The sequence below is a fragment of the Mobula hypostoma genome, chromosome 21, assembly GCF_963921235.1.
Source record: "Mobula hypostoma chromosome 21, sMobHyp1.1, whole genome shotgun sequence".
Taxonomy (NCBI): Eukaryota; Metazoa; Chordata; class Chondrichthyes; order Myliobatiformes; family Myliobatidae; genus Mobula; species Mobula hypostoma.
The window spans coordinates 9,190,575-9,217,317 of record NC_086117.1 but is presented as its reverse complement, the minus strand read 5'-3'; the positions used below and the strand labels follow the sequence as shown (position 1 = coordinate 9,217,317).

General features: G+C 39.1%; 1 protein-coding gene across 5 annotated transcripts in view; it reads right to left on the bottom strand.

Moving 5' to 3' along the window:
• LOC134359783 (pre-B-cell leukemia transcription factor 3) overlaps window positions 1-26,743 on the bottom strand; it is a 217,632-nt gene that overhangs the window by 98,968 nt on the left and 91,921 nt on the right. The gene's annotated exons all lie outside the window — the stretch shown is intronic.

Below are 26,743 nucleotides of genomic sequence, written 5' to 3'. Positions count from 1 at the left end.
GAAGGTTGAAGACGGGAGAAGGGGTCATCGGTGGGGGTGGAAGAGTCCTTGCCAAAGAAGTAGGCTCGGAGACAGAGACGGCGGAAGAAAAGTTCCGCATCATGGCAAACACGGAACTCGCTGACGTGTGGGCGAAGGAGGACAAAGGTGAGGCCCTTACTGAGAACAGAGCGTTCTGCCTCCGACAGTTGAAGGTCGGAGGGGATGGTAAAGACCCGGCACAGATAAGAGCTGGGATCAGAGGGGGGAGGGGGAAGGCTGGGGGTGTCAGTGGAGAGGGGAGGGTTGGGGTGAGAGGAAGGTGGAGCCTCTGAGGGCCCAGGAGTTGACGGTGGGATCTGAGGAAGATGGAGCTGCGGAGTAGTGGTGGGGGAAGGGGAGATAGGAGTCACAACAGCAGCACATAAAGACCCGGCCTGGAGTTCAAGGCTGGAATCTTGAGAGCCGGGATCAGAGGGGGGAGGGAGGAGGCTGGGGGTGTCAATGGAGAGGGGAGGGTTGGGGTGAGAGGAAGATGGAGCCTCTGAGGACCCAGGAGCTGATGATGGGATCTGAAGGAGACGGGATTGCAGAGTGGTGGTGGGGGTAGGGGAGACGGGAGTCACAATAGCAGCACATAAAGACCCGGCCTGGAGTTCAAGGCTGGAGTCGCAGTTGGTGGTTGTGCAATCGCTGTGAAGGTGTCCATGGTCGTTGCTGGAGTCCGGGTTTTGAATATGCCCTGAGGTGTTGGAGCCGGCGAGATCAATGGCAGAAGCCGCAATCTGAAGCAGACCTGAAACATTGTTTTTCTTTCCACAGATACCGTATGACCCACTGAATGTATCCAACAGTTCTCATGTTTTACTCTGCTATTTATCGACAGGGGTAAATTTAAACAAATTGCTTTTAAAAGAGCTTTTAAAGTGTCGAAGCTGTTAAAAAGTCAATAATTTCCTGCCCACCTAATAATACAGACTTGATAAACTCACATTATGCCCAGTATTAAATCAGCTGATCTTAATCAGTGACTGGGATCATTCCTGTACTGTGGGTGAAAACAACCAGATATCCTGCACTATGCTGGAAGTAAGCAAGCCTGGATTCAAGAGGAGATCAAAAAATGGAAATCTGGAAAAATGGAAAGTCCTGGAAATTTCTTGATGCCCACTGGAAAAATATCCAAACAACATGCACTAATGAGGATAAAAGCTTCTGCTGAAGGAAGCTGTAAGTGGATATTGCATGGGCTGGAGAATCTATGTTTTGAGGAGGGATTGGTGAGCGTGGGTTGTTCTTTTGAAACAAAGGAGATTGAAGGGAAGTTTAGCTGAGTGTTAAAATTATTAAAAAGCAAACACGAGGAAATCTGCAGATGCTGGAAGTTCAAGCAACACACATAAAAGTTGCTGGTGAACACAGCAGGCCAGGCAGCATCTCTAGGAAGAGGTACAGTCGACGTTTCGGGCTGAGACCCTTTGTCAGGGCTAACTGAAAGAACAGCTAGTAAGAGATTTGAAAGTGGGAGAAGGAGGGGGAGATCCGAAATGATAGGAGAAAACAGGAGGGGGAGGGATGGAGCCAAGAGCTGGACACTTGATTGGCAAAAGGGATATGAGAGGATCATGGGACAGGAGGCCTAGGGAGAAAGAAAAGTGGGGGGGGGACCCCAGAGGATGGGCGATGGGTATAGTGAGAAGGACAGAGGGAGAAAAAGGAAAGAGAAAAAGAATGTGTGTATATAAATAAATGGCGGCCACATATTTTAATTCCACGTCCCATTCCCATTCTGACATGTCTATCCACGGCCTCCTCTACTGTAAAGATGAAGCCACACTCAGGCTGGAGGAACAACACCTTATATTCTGTCTGGGTAGCCTCCAACCTGATGGCATGGACATTGACTTCTCAAACTTGCGCTAATGCCCCACCTCCCCCTCGTACCCCATCCATTATTTATTTATATACACATTCTTTTTCTCTCTCTCCTTTTTCTCCCTCTGTCCCTCTCACTATACCCCTTGCCCATCCTCTGGGCTCCCCCCCTTTTCTTTCTCCCTAGGCCTCCTATCCCATGATCCTCTCGTATCCCTTTTGCCAATCACCTGTCCAGCTCTTGGCTCCATCTCTCCCGCTCCTGTCTTCTCCTATCATTTCGGATTTCCCCCTCTCCTTCCCACTTTCAAATCTCTTACTAGCTCTTCTTTCAGTTAGTCCTGACGAAGGGTCTCAGCCCAAAACGTCGACTGTACCTCTTCCTAGAGATGCTGCCTGACCTGCTGCGTTCACCAGCAACTTTTGTGTGTGTTAAAATTATGAGAGGGCTAGATAAGTTGAATAGGAAGGCTTCTGTTCACTTAGCAAATAGGGTAATACCTTATTAATTTAAGTTTACTGATGGAAAGACAGGAGGGGGTTGTGGATTTTTTCCCCTCACATGGAGTGACAGGAGTCTGGAACTTAATACTTAATTGGGTGGCAAAGATAGAAATCCTCATAGTACTGGGATGATCATAGCTGAGAAAGCATTAAATAAGAAGTCCCCAATTCCACACGGAGTTTTAAGATATGTAGCTCCTTCCATTAACCCTCTTTCAGGGCAGTCCAAGCTGCAACAGAGGGAATGGTGGTATATTGAGCTGGTGGACTGGAGAATTTCCAGTACACAGCTCATCACCAGGAACTAATTCTTACACATCTTCTAAATAATCAACTACAGGAGAAACAAGCTTATTTAGTGACAAAATCTGAAACGAAAATGAAATTTAAAGTAACAGCATCTCAAGTGCAATGTAAGGGATGAACAAGCCAAAGGGAAAGCTGGCACTGAACAGTGTGATATTTGTGACTTGATAGTTAAGTTACAAGCTGTCAATTTTATAGCTAAGGAAGCTTTGTGCAAATTAGTAGCTTTTACTATAAAACAAGAAACATCTAACATCAAAAATTAAATTATTAAAAATTTTGTTACTAATTTAGGACGTTCTTTTCAAATGTTCAAATTATTTTTCTTCAGAATTAATGAGGATATTTAAAGTTGCACAAACCTTTTACAAAAGATCTTGTGCATCCACTAATCACTGGGTCAGGATTAGCAGTTTTTTTGTATAGCCCTTAGCTGCTCCCCACAACATTAAGATGACTTGATACCACAAGCATTTCAGGAATTCACCCCCACAAAGGGGTCAAAAAGAGGCCAAAAGTTCACATAACAAATGCTGCACCATTAACCCCTTAAACACAAACTGAAGCAGATGTTCCACTGGCAAGGGATTGAGTGAAAACACAGCACTTTTGGTGCCGGGAAAGAACACTAAATCATCAATGCACTATACGCCATCTATTTTTCTTGATGGCTCGTTGCCACAAAACTCTATTAGAATTAACCCATTCCACGGCTGTGGAATGCACAAAGGCAAATGGATTGGCCATTAGTCTGGGGAAAACAGACAATGAAATCAGAGAAATCAGTACAGTAGATTAGATGAGGGCCATGAGTAAGAGTACAAGACGGGGAAGGAATTGAAGCTTAGAGACAGAGAGACGGTTGAACAACTCCAAGAAAACCCATCATGAAAAGTATTTAATTTAAAGTATCTCCCCCACATTAGACTCAATGACAGACTTGGCTCTATTTAACCTAAACCATAGCAAACCTCAATTGTGCAGTTCCAGTAGTCCAATTCTATCCTCAGACCAATGCTGGAAAATGAGAAAAGTGGTGTTCTGACATGCACCACAGTTAATTGACATTACTACTCACATCTATTCTATGGGCACAAGAGGAAACTAAGGAATATGTGAGACATGCTTTAAATCATAATTCAAATTATTCGTGCACATAAATGTCAAGTCAGTGGCTTTCCAGGTCTTGAACTGGAAAATTCTTGGGCTTGGATATTCCTGAAGACATCACCTAAATTTTCAATTCTACAATCAGCTAAAGCTTGCAACTGTGTTGTAAGTTATTCAATTGTATGAATTAAGGACATTTTTAAGGAATCCAATAATGTTGGATAAAACACATCTGACAAAAAGATAAATTACTAACCCATTCTTAAACAAGTTCCAACAGTTCGAATCATCCTACCCAATTCCTCAGAAATGTGATGTTAGAGATATTATGGTAGAATAACTTCCGTCTTACTGGTCTGCAAATTGGCTAATTTTTAAAAAAAATCTTTCCTTATTTGAATTAAAACATTGCGACAAAATCTGTAGCACTATTAAACCCCAATCACATTTTCTGATTTATGGTTGCGAATAAAACGGATCCATGCATTTCTATTAAAAAAATTGTAAAAGGTGATAGAAGCAGTATTTCATATGCCTGCAAAGAAGCTGCACTATATCTTTAAGCTTTGTGGGGGCTGCAGCTGTACTCTCTACGAATAGCACAATGAATAGAACATGGGGGGGGGGGGGAGGAAGTGAACTAGCCGGCAAATTCACAAGTGCTTGGGTTTGAATTCAGATTTTATATATGACCACAAGTTTAAATTTGTGTTTTCTACAAATGGAAACAGGCTAAAGTAATATGATATAATTTATAGAAATACCAGCTGCTGTGATAGGATTAGTTAACCTTTATAAGTAAATGTGAAATGGTGAGCCCACCAATTGACAGGCATATCATGTCATCTTCCATAACTCTATTTTAAAAGTGGTTAAATATTTTTCCTTTATTTGAATTTAACTGTAGCTGTTTCAGTATTTTCACTAATAACACATTTTATTTTAATACATATTAAGAATACAGCCTAATTTATATGTGGTCAGAATTGCTAATGTTTCATAAAAGACAGAAATCATTGAAAGAACCATGAGAACTTCCAGGTTGTAGATAACTTTAAACAAAACATCCTCAGAACATGCTCATATTTTTTGAGAGAGAGTGAGAGAGAATGTGAGAGAGTGCGAGTGAGAGAGAAGGGGAAGAGTGGAGGAGTAGGTCAGAGGAAGGATGAATGTGTTTTGTATTAAAACAAAGCCATTCATTTAGCAAGGTTTGATTTCCTTCTGCAAGGAAATGTGAGAAAATTGCTCATGAAAAATGTGCCAGTTTAGAACTGGCACAGGATACCTAAATTCATATTTGCACAGGACAGCAGGTCTGTGGTGGTAGTTAAGGCTATTTTGTTTTACTATATTTAACATTGTTACTTTAAAGTGCCTCAAACACTTCTAAAATGCAACTAGTTGTAAATCAGTGAAAATGCAATGATTTAAGTTCCAATTAAAAATTGGACCATGTCCTGAGCCCCTTCCTCTCCTCCGTATACACCCACAATTCCAATCTGCTGATCAAATTTGCAGATGACATGACATTGATAAGCTTTATTTCCAACAATGATGAGACAGCCTACAGAGGATAAGTCAACGCCCTGAGACAGTGCTGCCAAGAAAACAAACTCTCCCTCAATGACGCAAAAACTAAGGAGTTGATCATGGATTACAGGAGGAATGGAGACAGTCTAGCCCCTATTGACATCAATGGGACTGTAGTTGAGAGGGTGATCCTCGGTATACACATCACTGAGGGTCTCACCTGGACTGTACATACCAGCTGTGTGGTGAAAAAAGCACAACATCGCCTATTTCACCTCAGATAGCTGAAGAAGCCCCCAAATCCTCAGGACCTTCTACAGGGGCACCATCGAGAGCATCCTGACTGGCTGTGTCATCGCCTGGTATGGGAACTGTACTACTGTCAATTCCAGGGCACTGCTGAGTGGTGCAGACAGCCCAGTGCACCTGTGGATTCAAGACATTCTTGGCAGCAGGTACATGAAAAAGGGCCCAGAGGATCATCAGAGACTCCAGCCAACCCAACCACAAACTGCTACCGTCTGGCAAACAGTACCACGGCATTAAGGTCAGGATAAAAAGCCCCAGGACAGCTTCTTTCACCAGGCCATCAAATTTATCAATACACGATGATTTGATTGTATATCTCCCTGTGATCTGATTGTGTATCAGACTACACATTCATGTATACAGAACAATTATGTATACACTCTGAGTGTTTGGGCAATATTCTCCCACATTTCACCTCTCTATCACTTGCACATCGCGACAGAGATGCAACATAAAAGTTTTCCACAAGACCACAATACACAGGAGCAGAATTAGGCCATCTGGCCCATCGAGTTTGCTCCTCCATTCAATCATGGCTGATCCTTTGTTTTCTCCTCCTTAACCCCAGTTCCCGGCCTTCTCTCCATAACCTTTGCTGCAATGTCCAATCAAGAACTTGTCAATCTATGCCTTAAATACACCCAACAACCTGGCCTGCACAGCTGCATGTGGCAACAGATTCCACAAATTCACCACCCTTTGGCTAAAGAAGTTTCTCCGCATCTGTTTTGAAAGGGGGCCCCTCTATCCTGAGGCTGTGCCCTCTTGTCCTAGACTCTCCCACCATGAGAAACATCCTTTCCTCATCTAGTCTGTCTAGGCCTTTCAACATTCGAAAAGTTTCAATGAGATCCCCCCCCCCCCACCCACCAATCCTTCTGAATTTCGATGAGTACAGATACAGAGCCATCAAATGTTCCTCGTGTGATAACCCTTTCATTCCTGGAATCATCCTTGTGAACCTCCTCTGGACCCTCTCCAATGCCAGCCTATCTTTTCTAAGATGAGGGGCCCAAAACTGTTCACAATACGCAAGTTGAGGCCTCACCAGTCCCTTAGAAAGCCTCAGCATCACATCCTTGCTCTTGTATTCTAGATCTCTTGAAATGAATGCTAACATGGCATTTGACTTCCTTACCACAGAATCAACCTGAAAGTTAACCTTCAGGGTGTTCTGCACAAGGACTCAAGTCCCGCTGCATCTCAGGTTCCTGAATTTGCTCCCCATTTAGAAAATAGTCCGCACGTTTATTTCTATTACCAAAATGCATGACCGTGCATTTTCCAACATCGTATTTCATTTGCCGCTTTCTTGCCCGTTCTCCTGATCTGTCTAAGTCCTTCTACATCTTACCAGTTTCCTCAACACTACCTGCCCCTCCACCAATCTTCAAGTCATCTGCAAACTTGGCAACAAAGCCATCTATTCCATCATCTAAATTATTTATATACAGCATAAGAAGTGGTCCCAACACCGACCTCTGCGGACACCACTGGGCACTGGCAGCCACCAGAAAAGGATCCTTTTATTCCCACTCGCTGCCTCCTACCAATCAGCCAATGCTCGATCCATGTTAGTAACTTTCCTGTAATACCATAGGCTCTTAACTTGGTAAGCAGCCTCATGTGTGGCACCTTGTCAAAGGCCTTCTGAAAGTCCAAATATACAACATTCACTGCATCCCCTTTATCTATCCTACTCAATGAATTCCAAGGGGTTCATCAGGCAAGATCTTCCCTGAAGGAAATCATGCTGAATTTGTACTATCTTGTCCTGTGTCACCAAGTACTCCATCACCTCATCCTTAACAATTGACTCTAGCATCTTCCCAACCACTGAGGTCAGGCTAACTGGTCAATGATTTCCTTTCTGCTGCCCTCCTCCTTTCTTAGAGTGGAGTGACACTTGCAATTTTCCAGTCCTCTGGCACCATGCCAAGAGTTCAATGATATGATTCAATGATTTTTTGAAAGATTATTTCTACTGCCACCACAATCTCTAACACCATCTCCTTCAGAATCCTAGGATGCAGTTCATCTGGTCCAGGTGACTTAAGTACCTTTAGGTCTTTTAACTTTTTGAGCACCTTCTCTCTTGTAATAGTAACCGCATCCACTTCTCTTCCTTCACCCACTGCAACATCAGACATACTGCTTGTATCTTCCACAGTGAAGATTGATGCAAAATACTCATTTAGTGCATTAGCCATCTTCTTGTACCATTATTTCTCTTGCCTCATTTTCTAGCCGTCCTAAATCCACTCGTTCTCTATTATTTTTAACATACTTGAAAAAACTTATACTATCCACTTTGATAGTATTTGCTAGCTTGCTTTCATGTCATCTTTTCCCATCTAATGATTGTTAGTTGCATTCCGTAGTTTTTTTTAAAACTTCCCAATCCTCTATCTTCCCACTAATTTTTGCTTTGTTGTATGCCCTCTCTTTTGCTTTTACAATAGCTTTGACTTCCCTTGACAGCCATGGTTGTACTATTTTATCATTTGAGTACTTCATTTTTGGAATACACATTGTCATGCACCTTCCTCATTTTTCCCAGAAATGCACGCCATTGTTGCTCTGCTGACATCTCTGCCAGCACTTCCATCCAATGTACTTTGGCCAATTACTCCCTCATACCACTGTAATTTCCCTTACTCCACTGGAATACTGCTACATCAGACTTTACTTTCTCCCTATCGAATTTTAAGATGAACACAATCATATTGTAATCACTGGTTCCTCAAGCTTTTTTTTTACCTTAAGCTCATTAATCACCTCCCATTCATTACATAACACCCAATCCAGTACAGCTGATCCTCTAGTAGGCTCAACGATGAACTGCTCTAAAAAGCTATCTCTCAGGTATTCAACAAACTCTCACTCTCTTGAGATCCATTACCAACCTGATTTTCCCCAATCGACCTGCATGTTAAAATCTCCCACGACTACCATAACATTGCCCTTTTGACTTGCCTTTTCTATTTCCTGTTGTAATGTGTGGTCCACCTCCCAGCCATTGTTGGGAGGCCTGTATATAACCGCCATCAACATCCTTTTACCCTTGCAGTTTCTCAACTCAACCCACAAGGATTTAACATCTTCTGATCCTGTGTCACATCTTTCTACTGATTTGATGCCTTTCTTTACCGGTAGAGCCACACCACCCCTTCCTATAGCTCTGATATAACGTGTAACCTTGGACATTCAGCTCCCAACTACAACCATCCTTTAGCCATGATTCAGTGATGGCCACAACATCATACAGGTACCTGGCAATCTGTAATATTGCAACAAGATCATCCACCTTATTCCTTATACTATGCACATTTAGATACAACACCTTTGTATTTGCTATCCTTTCTGATTCTACCTCCCTAATGATCTGATACTCAGCCTGTCAACTGCAACTAAGTCCCATCACCTGCCTGCCCTTCCTGACAGTCTGACTGCACGCTATCTTTACTTTTTTACCATCTGTCCTATCCTGAGTTCCTTCACTCTGGTTCCCACCCTCTGCCAAATTAGTTTCAGCCCTCCCCAATAGCTCTAACAACCCTGTCCACGGGTTCAGGTGCAACCCGTCACTTTTGAACAGGTCATAACTCCCCCAGAAGAGATCCCAATGATCCAAGAACCTGAAGCCCTGCCCCCTGCATCAGCTTCTTAGCCACACATTTATCTGCCAAATCATCCTGTTTCTACCCTCACTGGCATGTGGCACAGGCAGCAATCCAGAAATTACTACCCTGGAGTTCCTGCTTCTCAGCTTTCTACCTAGCTCTCCAAATTCTCTTTTCAGGACCTCATTGCTTTTCCTTCTTGTGTCATTAGTACCAATATGTATCAAGACATCTGCTTACTCCCACTCCCTCTCCAAAATGTTGTGGACGCAATCTGAGACATCCCTGACCCTGGCACCTGGGAGGCACATACCATCCAGGCGTCCTGTTCACATCCACATAATCTCCTGTCTGTTCCCCTCACTATTATATCCCCTATCACTGCCGCTCCTTTCTCCCTCTTTCCCTTCTGCACCACAGACTCGTGCTCAGTGCCTGTAACCCGGTTGCCATGGCATTCTCCCAGGAGGTCATCCCCCACTAAAGTATCCAAAGTGGTATACTTGTTTTTGAGGGGAATGGCCACAGGGGTGCTCTGCTCTACATGCCTATTTCCATTTCTCCCGACAGTCATCCAGCTACTTGCCTCGTGCAACTTTGGAGTGACTACTTCCCTGTAACTTTGACCAATTATCTCCTCACTCTCCCATACAAGCTGAAGGTCATTCAGTTGCTGCTCCAGATCCCCAACACTGTCATCAAGGAGCTGCAGCCTGATGCACTTCAGGCAGATGTAGTTCTCCGACATCTGGCACGAACAGCACACCACAGCCATTTAAATGGTACAGAAAGGGAGGAAAAAAAACAAAAAGGAAACCTTAACAGCCATTTTACACAGAGCCGAAGCCTTTTTTGAGCCAAAGCCTGTCGCTTCTACTCTCACCACTGGCCTACTCCCAATAATGGCCAACTCACTTATCCCTTCTGTAGTTTTATTTAGTTTGTAGAGCTCTGTTGACATCACTGATAGGCCCCGTATAATGGACAAACGCCCGTAAAGCTCTCTTTAAATAACCGCCATCAACCTGCGAGAAGTAACTCTTTGTAGGGCTCTGTTGACACCGCTGATAGCCCCTGTACAATTTTCATTCCCTTGGATACAAGAAGTTAAATTTACTATTCTAATCTAATGAAAAACCTTGGCACCTCTGACAACATTTGCGCCATGCTTCGCAGATTGCTTAAGGTTTCCAGAGGAGTTCTATGGTGCTCTGGCCTGTCTATACCACTCCATTACATCTTAGGCACATCCACTCAGCTCCAGGACCACCTGCATCAACAAGATCATCCTCCAGATCCAGCAAAAGAGAATGGAGACACAATTAGCAAGTGCACATGGCTGGTTCTACTCGAATTTATGGGCTATTGAGAAGGCTGGAATGAATGACACTTTTGTTTAACAAATTAATGTAACTAACAGAATTTATATTTTTCTTTGCATATTTTATATTATTGCTAAAAACATGAGGATATTTTGTTATCTATCATCGGGAAAACATGTATGACATTGCATCTACAAGAGGACATGCTCCTTTTACGTAAATATGTCACTACTAACTGTTCAGTTTATACAAGGGGAAACTGGGATCTCAAGAGGGGCAGAACATTATTATCCTAGCAAACTATTCTTATTTACCCATCAGTAATGAATTACTGTATTTTTAAAAATAAGTACAACTCATTTCAATTCCAAGAACAAAAGATTCACTAGGAAACAAGCAATGCCTCTGCTAAAGCACACATTTCCCTTCAAGAGAAACTGATTTTTCACTCACTCTGAACATCCTTGGCCTCTCTTTGCATTAGCCTAAAGGCAGTCTGTAAATTACACTCTCTTTCAATTACAGTAATTTGCCTGTTTCTGTTGAATTCGCTCCTTCAGACATATACAAAACCCATTTCCGCAGATCAAATTCACCTTCATAGATGTCAAGAGCAATCGATGGACAGTGATTTGAAATATTTTTGCACATCAAATAAGGGAAAGAAGGAATCTTAGGAGGGCTTTTTCTCTCTTCACCTACTCAATATTAATTAAAATATGGCAAAGGGCAGACTAGGCTGGAATAATTAGTTAATTACAAAAACACAGAATCCAAATACAGAAATTTTGAAAATACCCGCCATTCATTACAGTAGACAATACTTTTCTTGACAGATATTCTTGAACAAAATGCTCCTTGTGTAGGCCTAATAAAAAGGAAACTGCAAAAGATATTCTTCAAAATTTCACTGGAAGGCTGAGTTCTTTACTTCTCTTTGGCTTGGATTCTCAACGAAGTCATAGTGTCCAGACACAAAATCCCACAAAGCATCAAACAAAATAGTGACAGTAAATAAGTAGAACCACAGTGCAAACAAGGTACATTACACAAGGAAACAATATGATCACTATGATAACTGTGGGCAATCATATGCCAGTGGAGCACAACTCAAATGCCGTGTCAGTCTAACTTGTAAATTCATTCAGGCTGAACTTAGGCAGTTGTACTCTGGTGAACAGAGATAACTTTTAAACGAGCTTTTCCTAGTGATTACATAAAAATTAATGCACATCAAGTCAGATATATCCTTACATCAGAAAATACCAACTGTAGGAGATAGTTTCCACTTACAAATGTTGAAAGAGTTGAGCCACATGGCCATTCTATGCAAAATGTGTTTATACCCTGAAGTATTTTGATTGGTTTTAAACTTAAGATGCAAAAAAATACAATTCATAAACTGACATGTATAAACAACAGATTTCTTCATTCTGCCAACATCACTGCATGTTGCCACACAAAATGAACTGATGTTTGTGTGCCGTTGCTAATATCCAGCCACACATGCACTTTGTAGCATACAGCTGCCTGAACACAATAGTGGCTTGTCGATTTTCAGAACTAAAACATGCAGACCTGGTGCCAGGAGAAGTGTTATTAACTCCTGTCCCACCCAAACTCTCCAGCAGAAATGCCAGCACTGCTAAGTACTGCTCATCCTCGTAATGCTATCAGTAATGGCACACTCGCTCAGCCCCGATACTCTTCCCAGGCATGGTCTTCTCCAGCTGCAGCTTAATTTCCTGTGACTTGCCTAATTACTGTAATTAAGGATTAATTGCCATTAATTATTCACACATAAGCTCATCGCAAATCATGGGGTAAATGTCTTATGAAAGCTGCCATACAAGCCATGTATAAACACACTGGGATGCTCCAGGCAGGCAAATCTATCACTCAGCCCTGAAGCGAATCCGTGCACTCGGTTAAAGAAATGTTCCATGTCCCTCAAATCAGCCATCTTTCCAGGTAGATGACAATGGATCATGTTTCATATTCTAAAATGACAACCAGGTCACTATAACCAGAAAAAAAACACAAAAATATAAAGCTATAAAATGGGGAAAATTTATTGTTGACAAAAAATGCCATTTACAAAGACCCGTGAAGTTGTATCAACAATTATTATTTTTAAAAAGCTGCCCTGGGTTTGTTTTTTTTAAACAAAGTAAAAATGTGTAATTATTATGATGCTATTTTTTGCAGCAGACTGATACACGAAACATTTTAATTTAGATACATAACACTGTGCTCTGATTAAAACATTTATGTTAATGGACCTTCTGTCGGGTATTTAACATACTACAGACTGCAACATTATCTACAGCTCTTTTATTACTGTACTTCTGTATAGAAGCTGCAATAGACAAAGAAACTTCACAAAGCAGACAATAGCCTAAATGAACAGACCTGACCAAAGTACTGTACTATTATGAGCAGTCTTGATTTTCACACATGCTTAGAAGGATTCAGCTACTTGAATTCAACTAAATCCAGAGCAGGACTGTTATTTGGTGTTGTGACCTCCTCCCTTCAACGAAACAAATTCACAATAAACAACCAGAACTTATCTTTCGCAAATCTATATTGAAAATTTTCCTCAATCTTCAGATCATTCAAATTATGAATAGTAGATCCCCATAATCAGATTAATTTTCATCATCTGCTTTACCACAATGAATAAAGGTAATATTTTATGCTAAATAATTGTTGATTTTATTTTCAACTTCTGAAAGTAGGAAAGACTTATTGTAGTACAGTTAATCATTATTTAGAAACAATAATCCAAACAGAGATACTGTGTTAAATTATCTACATGGTGTGCTGCTAACTGCTACTGCTTAGGTAGATCCCAGATGTCTGGAGAACTGACTTCACCAGAAGGCAAGTTTTCCATTTGCAGCCATTATGAGGTTGTAAGGGTGTCTGCGGCTATCGGTTGATTATGTGTTGTTATCCAGTTGGGAAATCCTTCTACTATTTAACAGTTCACTGACCGGGCTAACAAGCCAAATAACCACTTCAGCATGATCTGCACTATCACCTACTTCAGTAGAGAAGGATGGGGGAAAAATGCAGTAAAAAAATAGAAAAATAAGAGCCTCAAGTTTTACACAAACCACGAAGGGTATATTTTCACATCTTCTTGTTTCATTGGAAAATTGATGGTCATGCTTTCTATTTGTTTTAAGTTATTTATCTTTACAATAATTATATGCATATGATGGCAAGATAAAGAATTTACTTTCTATATTCACAAAATGTTATAAATTTCATAATCTTTGACAAAATAATCAAATTAACACACTGAGAGCTACTCTGGTTACTGTTTCGGGACCAAAGATAGTAATCGGCTGGACAAGGTGGACTATGCTTTGTAATCAAAACCAATTTCTCCAGTCAAATTGCTTTCAGTTAAAATTACAATGGGAACCTCTTAATTAGAGCACCCTGTGGTGAGCAAAGTGTTTCTTTTATCCAAACACGCCTATTAACTAAGCACTGTAGAATGAGGAATAACTCAGCTCTTGAAATTATTTCTTACTGCACAACTTTTTAAAAAGAGCTAGGTTTACATAAAGGAGCACTTGGTGTTTCAGAATTTCCACTACTGCTTATAGCAGTTGTCTAACATCCATCTAACTCCTACTGCATTTGTTTTAGCAAACAAGAATGTGAAAATAACGTGGCCCTAGATGGGAATATCACCAAAATGAACAATCCCCTCCCATGATTATGGGCAGACCAATCCCTCTGTACACGACGCGCATGTACTGCACCAAATTCTTTACAAGATAAGGGAACCTCAGGAACAAACCTCTTCCTTTATTACTCAGAAGCTACACTGACCCCTTGCTGTAACACAACAAATAACTCCACCATGTGCTTATTATTGTGCACACAAAACCTGCTCCAGTGTATTTCACCTGTGCATTAATTCTACCCTTCTCTGGTCAAATATTACCCCTGCAATTTGCCTATAATATGCCATTAATGGTTTTGGAACCTTTATTTCCCTAATCAAGATTAGTAGATAACATACATTTATATTTCTACTTTCAAAATAACTGATCACAGACAAACCTAAATGGAAAAAAAACATATTTCTAAAATCTGAAAAATGCATCATATTCATAAAATATACCCAAGTAAAAAAAATCTTCAGTGTTGTTTGCAGCCCTTCAGACACAAACTACAGACAGGCAGATTCTGATACCCAAAAGCTGCTAACACTTATCATGCCAGTTCACAGATGCATTACCATCAATGTCTTCTAATTGATACTTTCCTATTTATCGTCACCTTGCCAGTCAGCCAGCTGCCGAACAGTGCCATGTCACTTTCCATTTATGGACTCCCAACTCCCTTGATCTGGGTAATTAGAGTTTATGTGTTAATTGGTGTAAATACATAGAAGGGGCTTGCAGGCATAAATTTCAAAGCTAAACCATAAATTGTGTGACTGATGAGCTGGGAGAATGCTTAAACCGGAACAAGTGTCACGTCCACTTCCATCATGTGAAAAATGCTTATTTGTTTGAAGACAAAATTGAGAGGTTTAAGTTTAGTTAGCTTTTAATGAGCTGAACAATAGCTTCAACTATTTAGGATGTATTGCATCATATGAGTGTACAAAATAATTTACTGCTGCAAAAAAAAATGCTTGTAAACTTTGTTGGCCTTTCTAACTGAGATTATATAGTCTGTGTGAGTTTCACTACATATTTCTCATTTATAGTCATAATTATAACGACACAGAATTCTCCAAACACAAAAAGTTAACATGAATGAATGCTATAATTACAGAACAATATGCTTAGGTTTCATTCCATGTGACAAATTGTTTGAAGCTGGTTTTTTGAGGTTTTCAAATTGGTTAAAGGAAATGCATGAAGATTTTTGAAACAAGGGCTGATTTAAACTATGGTATTAAACCCCCAAGGAGAAGTACCAAAGCCACTCTCTTAAAATTAACAGATGTCTGCCAAACAGTTTGAAACAAAGAAATGCAGATGCAAATGTAATCAGCATCCAAATGAGCTTCTTGCAAGACCCTTTAAGGCACATCTGAGCGCAAGTACTGCCTACCTTTCAACTTGCAAATGACAGTGTCACTGAAAGCCATCCTTCCATCAATAAACCTAGGTCATGAATATACAAAAGCCAGCAGCAAGGCTGCATACCTCCTGCAGTTAAACTTGGCCTAATTATCCAGGCACTTCTTCTCTTCATTTTGTCCAAAGGGTACACTCTCAGTCAGCTGTTGACCAGCCCGAGGCATAATTAAGGTAGGTCATGCACACTGACCCTCATGTGGACAACTAATATAGTTAAATGTGGACACCAAATGTCATCTTTCTTATTCATCAGTACAGAGTTCCCCACCCCTTTAAAATACCAATCTGCTGCCATTTTTAACATCCCCCTCTTCAAGCTGTCATCTCGCAGTGGTCGCTGCCAGCAGAGTGAATTAGCATTCTAACTGATGTGCTGCTATTCTCAGATGATTTACTGTGGTAGGATAACTAATGGCCTCCCTACTGGAAATGGAACCAATAATCAATGTCTCATCAATGTAAGAGTACCAATTAGACCCTCTGTTACACAGCCACAATACCAGAACGTTCTAGCCAAGGTCAGAAACTGTTTCAAATATATAAACTGGTTTAAAAAAATGACATTTATCATTTGACCAATCTGATTAAGCATGCTAAAAGAAAATAAATGACTTACACAGCTAGATTAAACAAGAAAATGTTTTTCTAGCAACATTTGAATCCTATATGCAAAGCAACATTCTGTCCGTAATAATTTATAGACAGTCATGATAAACACTATTTGTACATGACAGACACATGAAATAATAAACCTTGCTGCTATAAACATTACCAAATACTGACACTATTGATTTATTAAGTCCAACAGTGACATCAAACAGAATAACTGACACAAACAATGTCGTTGCTTTAAGTGCCGTTTGTCAGCGATTAATTCTGCCAAACAGGTTTAGTTATGCTGTGACTGCTGTCTAGCACTTGTCAATCCAAGCAAGAATTACTAGCACCACACGCGTGGAAACTCGTGCTCAAAGCTGTGTTGTTAGCCCTCATTACCCCAGTCATTATAACAGTGAAGCAAATCTAGCCCCAGTTTAATATGCAAGTTGATTATGTAAATTATTAATTGGGCTGGTTCTTCAAGTCTTGTATTTTATGCCTGGATTAAGTAAATAATTGTATCCAGCTTCATTTTAATCGGAATTTGTGAATGGCATGAATTGGTCTGAAACTAACATTTATATGATTTGGCTTCAGCACATCAACTCCATTTGGTTACATGTGTAGGCCATACTCATGAATATCTGCATGCAAAACGAGAGTACTGTACACTCAAAAAGAAGCTGTTTCAAACTGCACTTGATCTAAAAAGATCAACATATTTATTCAAAAAAATTGTCTTCAATACAATAATAACGGTACTGTTACAACATTCAAGCCAGAGTTCAGAAATTGTTCAGTAATTTTGACTTCAAGGCAATAAAATATTTTTATTAAAGAGTATTTATTTGATAAGTTTAGTAAAAAAATTGCTTTGCTTTAGGCAGTCCCTTAGGGTTGAGGCCAATTTGCTTTCACACTGTTTCTGTGGGTTCTGAGGTGACTGATGAGGCCAATATTATTTATACAGTCATTCAGAGATTGGATGAGTTTCCAAGTTGGCACATTTCTTCCTCTGTATATCTGCTCCAGATACATAGCTTTGAGGTTCTCAATACTGTCTAGAGAAATTTTCTGTACTTTGAAGCATCAATTAGCCAGGGATCCACTGGGGATGCTGCAACTTTTATGGGAACATTTGAACTTTACCTACCTGGCAATTTTTTTCTCGATAGAGATCAAAATACAGCATCTATTTGGGATTCTGTTTTGAGACTTGTGAGCAACGTGACCTGCCATACCAGGGTGGCTAATTGTAATTAGGACCTCAATGTTGGGAATGATTGCTCAAGAGAAGACAAGAGCTTTCCAACAAGTAGTCAATATCTCAAAGAGTTGGGAAAGCAGTAATGAATATTCACTTGATTTATGCTCCATCTGAGGTCTTGATTTGCAAACATTTTTTCCTCAGTCAAAACTGCAGTGGTCAGCTAAATAGTGAATTTCATCAAAGTACTGTTCTGCTGAGAGCTGGCTCCACAAATAACATAAAGAGGCCCATGTTTTCCAAGATCTCACTACGAACCTTTATTGTTAGAGGGTGGTGATGCACGACAAAGGAAGGTCATTAGAAGGCCTCACTTTGTAAAGGTCGAGTGCAAGGTTCAAATCCCCTTGGGCTTCAGTGATTGTAATTGCATTTACTTGGACTTTGACCTTCATGGGTGTACTATCTCCATTGGTTGCTATTATGTATGTTGATCCTCGAGTAATTTGCTAAAAGCAAGGAAATTTCATGTTGGCATTGAGAGAAAATATTTCTGTGCCACTCCATAGGAAATAACAAAAGATTGCAAAATTATATCAAGTTAGATCAATTATGGAACTTTCAAAGCTAGCAGAAACATGCAGCATCTGGAGATGTTAATTTCTAATTCCACTGTTTTCAGATCCATGACTTCCTATGGAGTTGGGTAGATTTTTTTCAACCCATAACAATACAAATTCAATCATTCTAGTAAGGGGCTTAGACTTGCCTAACTATATGCAGAGCTGGCTATTGTTAACTATATCACAGCTGTACTAATTACCATTGTTTCATAATGTCAGAAAGTTTTGAAAGTACTTACAACTTACTCTTTTTTAAAAAAAATAGGAGTACTTTAAGCTCCCATTTCATTGTTTTGATTTTAACGTTTTTACAGAGGGTGAGGCGAGTCGCAGTATTGCAATATAACCCATCAGATTTAAGAAAATCCAGCTATGGCAATATTACTAACTGTGACACAAATCAGTTAAGGATGAGATACTAACTCTAGTTTACAAATATGATTTATGACACCAATCTGGAATAAGACAAAAGTACATTTTTATCAACAATGTAAACTAACAGATAAACAAGGGAGAAATGTGAAGCAGAGGATGTGTGTTATTATTAAAATATAGTGAACTTGTGAATTTGTGGGAAAATGCTTCTATTCCCAGACAAATCAAGCTCAAGCCCAGCAAGCAGTATCGTGATAAAATGGGAAGCCTGTTGTGATGTTACAGTAAATTTAGAAGCAGTAAAATGAATCTGAAACTTCTGCCTGTGGGGGGTTCGCTCCCTCACAACAGCAATGGCCAGTTCAAACACCCAATGCTTAAAGCAGCTGCAATGCTTGAAAAACATTCTTGCAGGAGGGAATTCCCACATAGTCATTCAAAAAAATTAAGCTTTGCTAAGCCATCAGAAATACAGACTATTGACAGGTCATACAAGTTTGTCTAACGAGAGTAGGAGACTGATTTATATCCTCTCTATCATTAAATCAAGGGGCCATATTGACTAAAAATTAAAATTATGGCTGACATAGATTGAGATAGCTGATATTGGCATGATTGGAGTACTTGACATGCATTGATCCAGTCATTCAGATACTTATCTGCTGACAGTGTTGTGACAAAAGACAAATACTATCATGTTCTTTTAAAATATTAGTGCCCAAGTATGAAGTTAACATATGCAGAAATGAGAAACGCAATCAAAATGAGGTGAGGTTCACTTAGCGCAAAGACCTTTCACCATGTAGAATACTGAACACTTCTCTGCATCATTTCATGATCATAAAATAGATTAAAAATCAAATTAATTTTTGCATCAATACAATATTCAATGAGAAAAATAAGCATTTTGTAACAAGGAAATCATATTCAATCAAATTTTGTACGTCATTGAACACATGGGATCAAATACAGCCATTTAATCCATGTTTTCAAGCATTATTGTTTTTATTAATACATAAGAATTACAAATACATCTCAGCTGGCAAAGCAGAACATTTCAAAATAGTTCACTAATAACTTTTTTTCTCCACAGATGCTGTCTGACCTGATGATAATTTTTAACATTTCCTGTTTTGATCTGTAGGTTCACTGTTTGTGCAACATTTCCACAAAATATTTAATAATTACATACAGGTGTTTTATTATTTTACCTAGAAGACACAGGCACAGAAAATCAAATGTGTCAAGAGATTTTACCAGCTGCACAGTTGATTTGCTGTGCAGAATGGTTAGCAAGACAGTAATAGCACTTTCATGCATGTTCAATGCACAATAGGATATTGATTCACAGACTTCCAGAACACATGATGTGCCCATGCATGAAGGCAATGGGCAAAAAGCTGCAATATCAATCAGCGTGTAATGCACATTTGACATCACTGCTGGGAAACTAGAACATAAATACATACAGGGGAAACTACGTAGCCCTCTTTTTTAAAAACACAAAAACCTACTGGATTTTAATTCAAGGAAATAATTTGAGCCACTGTCAATGAAATCAGTATTGAAGCAAAAATATAATGGACTGCATGTTAGAATGTTCAAGGAAATGCCACCTTGTTTCTTAAAATAAAGAGTGAGTGGGGAGTTAGGAAAAAAGCTTCAAAAAGTCATCTGTATGCCAACTTCCAATGCCACAACGTACAATTGGTAGTCATGTAAGATGCCCACTCTATTCCCTCACCTACCAACCTATTAGCCAACCTATTTTAGCCTCATTATTTGGAAGATGAAAACTTTAAGAGCTACCAACAAGATATGATTAATGTCACCCATTGAGCATGGGGACTGTACATCACACATGCAAGAAAACTGCTTCACTGCCTAGAAATAAAACACAGGGGTCCCTTGTCCAGTGCCAGTTCAGTGCGCATTTTCACATGCTTTACAATGTTTAGTATACTGACAATGACTTAGTGGTTCTTGGTATACTTAGTATAGTGATTCTTGGTTTGGTATACAGTACTGACAATGACTTAGTTTTCTGCAGCAATTTTTTTCTCAAAAATATTCCCTCCACAAGCTGTCCAAGTCCTTTCAACTGGTCAATACAAGAGGATTTGATATTAGTGTTCCTAATGTTGTTCAAGAGAAATACCATTTGTTCACACAATAAATTACAGTGAATTCTGGTTAATTGGGACAACTCTTAAAGAGCAAAAACTAATAAAACTAATCAAGAAAACAGCCAAGATTCCTTTATTTGGGATATTTTGCCACTTAATTGGGACAGGAGAGTATTGCCGAACAGTTTCTAACTAGCATTTGCCGTGTGCACTTACTTGAACAGCCATTAGATACAACACTGTGCTTAGAGCGACAGTTTTTAAAATAGCAACATTTGCATGTGTTTGTCTTGAAAAAGACATTTTTGTCACTGACAGTTGGCATGATATAAGCAATAAGACAATTCAGAACTGCTTTGCTCACTGCAGTTTCAAGAATTTGGGCTTGGAGATGCCAGAAATGGCTGGGGGTGAAAATCAAACGATTTCACTACTTCAACAAAATAGGTACTCCAAAGAATTTGAAGGCATCGACAATCATCTTGAATGTTACAATGAAAATGAAAGTTTGGAGGATACAATCACTGGAAGCACTGTATGAAGGCAGTCCATTATCTTCATCAAGTGTCTGCACTCATTTTGTTCATTTACAGTCAAAAGAACACAGTGGATGAATTATTAACTAATACAGTTTTATAGTACTGTAGTGGTATTGGTAGTATTCTAATTTGTTCTGTATTTCATTTAAGTACATATGCTTCTCAGTTAAATGGTAGCTTGTCTTTTTTGAAGACCTTTTTAACAATTTCCATTAAACTTTGGCAGCTTAACTGGACCAAAATGTACTGGATCGATGTGTCCCAATTAACTGGAATCCACTATATATATGATTCCCCATAAATGCTTGATAACACCATAGACTGCTTTTCAATGTGTTGGGTGTCATGGGACTGCTTTCAGATCCACAGTTTAATTACCCAATGCTGAGCAGAAAGAAGTTGTTCCTCATGGATGGATTAAACACTATCAACCTATTGTCCAACAATGAACTAGTGAAAAGGTAAGAGTATGTTGATTTGTGGAAGCTGGCATTGCTGGATGATGCTGCCAAGGAGCTAGGATGTAAATAAGGAAGAGGAAAGAGACAATGATAGCTTCTTGGAAATTCCCAAGTTGAAATTAGATAGAATTTACTATTCTTGTCAAGATGGAAAAGTATTCCATACTTCTGTTGTAACACATTTTATTTTGGGGCATAAAATAAACAAACTGATGAATTAATGCCAAAGTATAAATGCATTTGGTATCTATCTTACTAAGAAAAAATATTCATTTTAACAGGCTCTCCTAATTTATAATGAAGTTAGAATGGCTTATTTTAATTTAACAATGTAATCTATTTTGATATTTTCCATCATTCTAGAAAATAAAACTGGCAGTACCATATGAATAAAAGCAAGCCTGAAAGAAAAATTAAACTATGTAAGGAAAATTGATTATTGATTTCATTTTACCTTTCCTTCCACAGCAAATTGTTATGATGGTACAGCAATGACTGATATTGAATGTTAACACTTATTCATGAAAATTTATGTCACTACATTACATTGAAGAGTATTGTTTGCAAATCCTAAACTTGAAAATACAAACCGCAAGAAAAAAATTTATGTGATATAGCATGTTCAAATTCAAACACAACTTTAATATGTATTGAAGCAGATAGAACAAATGGCCCAAAAGTTTGTGAAGATTCTAACCTCAGGCTACAATGCAAACTTGAAACTCAAATGCAGCTTGAAGATTAAAAGGGAAAGCAACCTCAAAGCCAAAAGCAAAGACATAAAATGGTAAAGCAATAAAAAAAAGATGTCCATGGAAAAATAGGAAAACAATTTGATTATGATAATTTCAGATTATATTTTGTCCACAATCCCATGGGGAAAGTTTTCTTTAATCTGTTCAAAAGGTGCCATCTATCGTTGATGTTCATGAAAAGAAGGCTTGTTAACTTGAATGTCCAGTCACTTTTCCATTCAAGACTGCTGTTCTATATGTAAATAGAATTTTTATGTCTACTTTTGGTAACATCTCCACCTGCATAGATTTGGGGTAATCCTTACACTGAAGTGAGCTGATGATTTTGCAAGCAGCAGGTGTGTTCTAAAATACTCTTAACAGCCATCTGAGAAATGGAAGAAAAGCCTTCAAATTTAATACTTGAACATATTTAATGCAAATTAACCCAAACTCACCTGGCACAGAACATCATTTCTGGAATTTCTATTTCCTTCCCATAAATCATGAATCATTCACTCCAATTTCAAAAAAAAAAGAAATTAAGTCTGATTAACAGTGACTCCCAGCAGTTCCAACCCTCTAGAAACCAAATATTCAGAACATACAGACATAAATAAGGAGCATGACTTGAAGTAATGGCTGATCTGATCGTCACCACCCATTCCTGTCTACTCACAGTGAACATTCAAGTCCTTGCTTATCAATACGTTCCCATCTTTTGGAAAGAGTTCTAAAGACTCCATCCTGAGATAAAATACTTTGCTTCACCTGTGTCCTAAGTGAGAAAAGTGACTTATTGTTCCAAATTCACTAACAAGGAAACATCCTTTCCATATCCACCTGTTAGCATCTTAAATGTTTGAATCTAGTCGCTCCTCATTCTTCTAAACTCCAGTTGATACCAAGCCAATCCAAATATTTCATTCATTCCAAGTATCAATCAAATAAACCTCTTAATTGTCTCTCAGAGAGCCTAGCTGAAGAATAAGTAACAAAATAACTTAAGGTTTGTATCAAAGCGGGTTTAAACCCCATTCCTTTTCACTGAGAAGAATAAAGACATTTTCATGGGAAATATCAGAAACACACTACATTGGCAGTGGGAGAGAGATGGGGCACATCTAAAAATGAAATAGTTCACAGCAGGATGAAAATATATTGGTCTTAGAATAACAGGGTTAATACTGAGAGGCTGTTTCGTCTCAATGGACATTCAATATAGAGGGTGCATCATCTCAGTACCAACAATTTATTAATTTAGATCTAAGATGAGGGAAAATTTCTTCACAGGTTTTCAAATCTTCAACATTTTTCTCTTCAAATGGTTATAGATGCCCTCTATGAGAATATTGGTGCCACTGGGCAAGGATATTAACACGAGGAATCAAGAGGTGAGGAAATGGGCAAAAATAGACAGTGAACAGCAAAGCTGACTTGAGAGACCACACAGCCATTGCAAGAGGGAGGTCAGAGACTGGGAGCTTGCCCAGTATCATACCACGTTTCCAATGAAGCAAAGAAAGGTCAAACATTAAGAAAATGGTCTTCAACTTTTCTATGTACCCACACGCCCACCAAATTAGCACCAATGTAACCAAATCCTCCCATCAGCAAAAGGAAGATAAAGTATATGTTGTAACCACATTCCACCCACCCCCACTGAAATAGCTCCACTGTTTTCTTTTGCTGTTCATATTCCTCCAATAACTTTTCAATCTTACCATCTCCTCCATTCTCCTTTCCTTGAACTGCCATCTGCCTCTCCCTCCCAATATTAACATGAACTTGATTCCTCAAGCACAATGCCAAAGAAGATCAGAAGTATAAAAAGCCACATGAAAAGAATCATGCGTTAGTTCAATAGAAGTCCAATAAAGCCCAAACAAAATTGCATAAAAGTCAGATGTGCAAACAAACTTATTTGTATTCTTTAAGCTAGCCATTGGTAATTTTTCAAAAAAGTCTTTTGGTCAGCTCCAGAAATGCCTTGCACCGAATCAGGAAATTAAGGTACAGAGAGTGGCTATTTAAGCCATTTCTTCCATGTTGACCAAAGGTGGACGACTCAAACCATTCCTGGTTTCAGAAGAGTGAGGGAAAATGCCCCATGGAATCATGCAGTAAAGAAACAGGCTATTCAGCCCACCCTATCCACGCCATCTACACTAATTTCATTTGTCTGCATTAAAGCCATCCTTCTCAGCTTTTCCTATTTAAATGTCTATCTAAATGCCTATTAAATATTGTAATTGTATCCAATTCTACCATTTCCTCTTGTAGTGTGTTCCAGATACCAACCACTCGCTGTGTAAGGACTTATCCCTCAGATCCCCTCTAATACTCCTTCTGGAATTTGGCCAAACCATTTTGGGAAAATTCTGCAATCTTGAACTATCAGAAAAACAAATTAAAATACAACTATTGTGCATATGTGTAACTTCAGAATTTTGACAATGGACAGGTTAAGTATTTCTGTTGGAGTTCAAAAATCCACAGAAAATATATTTCAGTCATCAATATTAGAAAAATGCTTAAAATCTACAGTGGGCGTGTATGGAAGAGAACCTTACAAGGCCTACCCGTTATCAAATGGGCAGTTTGCATTAAGAACTTAAACTTAATTTGTTAATTTGAAGGTTTGGAGTACAATTCTCAGCACCTTAATAGATGGTAAAAAAAAATACTTAGGGAAGATAACAAGATGACATATTTGTAAGATTACAAGCTCACCAGAGAGTAGTGAACAATATAAACTTTAAAAGCAGGAACAGCATGGACAGCAGTTGAGAGAAATGCCATTCCCTAGCCTTTCAATCGACTCAAGACTGTATAGAACTATTGGACTCAATAAAAATCTCTCTCTCTCGCTCCCTCCCCCCACAAAAGCTGCCTAACCTGCTTAGTATTTACAATATTTTCAACCTTTATCAAATAAATTTTTACAAATTTTCCACTTTAAGATGGTGCTGCTGAGCCACAGCGATGCTTTACTGGCAGCAAACAAATCTACTAGCTCCTCTATTAAATCACACTCTTTCTCACCAATCACTGTAATCAATAGCATGCAACTTCCTTTTTGAATTGTGCTTTTGAACCATCTGTACAACCTAGCATTTTTGAGCTGTTCTGGGGGATTTTGCAAACTGGAGTCTCGAAGGTGCAGTACGGTTGTGGCAGCACGGCAAGTATGGGCCAAATCAAGGTGGCGGGACCGGGCTGAAAGCGAGGAATGAGGTTATGTTTGGACATTGCTGGAGATCACTCAAGGCCAAACTAAAGCAGCAGGGTCCTGGCCTGAGAGCGAGGAACAAGTCGATGTTTGGCTGGTTTAAATGCAGGACCAGATTGAAAAGATTAGGGTGTCAGAGCTGGAGCTGGTGATCAGACCGCAGCTCTGCAACATTTACTCGTCTCCGTGCTGAACTGAGGCTGTGGCCTGCAGCTAATGGGCTCCTGGACTCACTTTTGTGAATTTTAGTTCTGAGTGTTACTGGTTTACTACTTATTTTGCATAATTTGTTCCTTTTTTTAACCACACATTGGGTGTTTGATGGTTTTTTTTTATAATGGGTTCTATTAGGTTTCCTTGTTTTTGTGGTTGCCTGTAAAAAGATGAATTTCAAGGCTGAATATAGTACACATACCTCGATAATACATGTACTTCAAAGATAATTAAAATAATTAGGTCCACTGACATGCCCTGCACCCCTAATGAAATTTAATTTGGTGCATTATTCAGGGATACATTTCATGATATTCTTAAGTGTTTTTGAGACATACAATGAGTTTGTTATTTCTGTGATGGGCACTATTTTCCATTTGTCTGCCATCTGTGTACAGTGGGGAGGGAAAAAGTCACTTCCATCTAACATGTGATAATTTTTCCAGAAGCTAAGCTGCAAACTGTCAATGCTGAGGCAACATTTTGAATGGATACTCTGTCTTTTCTTGGATGAGGAAACTCCTTCACGTGGAAATTTGTGCATCATTGGTGGATAATGATATCACTAAAGAAACTTGAGTGGGACTTTTATTCCCTTCTTGACACAGGGAAAATGCACTACAAGGACTTTTGTATCCGCAAGCTGAAAATTATAATTTCATAATTTATAACAATTCAGATGGAAAATATTAAACAGAATTATGCATCATGTATATAAAAATAATTGACAAATTATATCAAAAATAATGCATTTAAAAGATATTTGGTACATGCTGATCATATACAAGAGTGACCAAAATGAACAGTCCAACGAAACAAATACTGAAGAATGATTAAGCTTTAAAGACCTACATTTAAACATAAGACTGTTTATTCATTTCCATGGATGCTGGCTGACCTGCTGAGTTTCTCCAGCATTTTGTGTGTTACTTCAGATTTCCAACATCTGCAG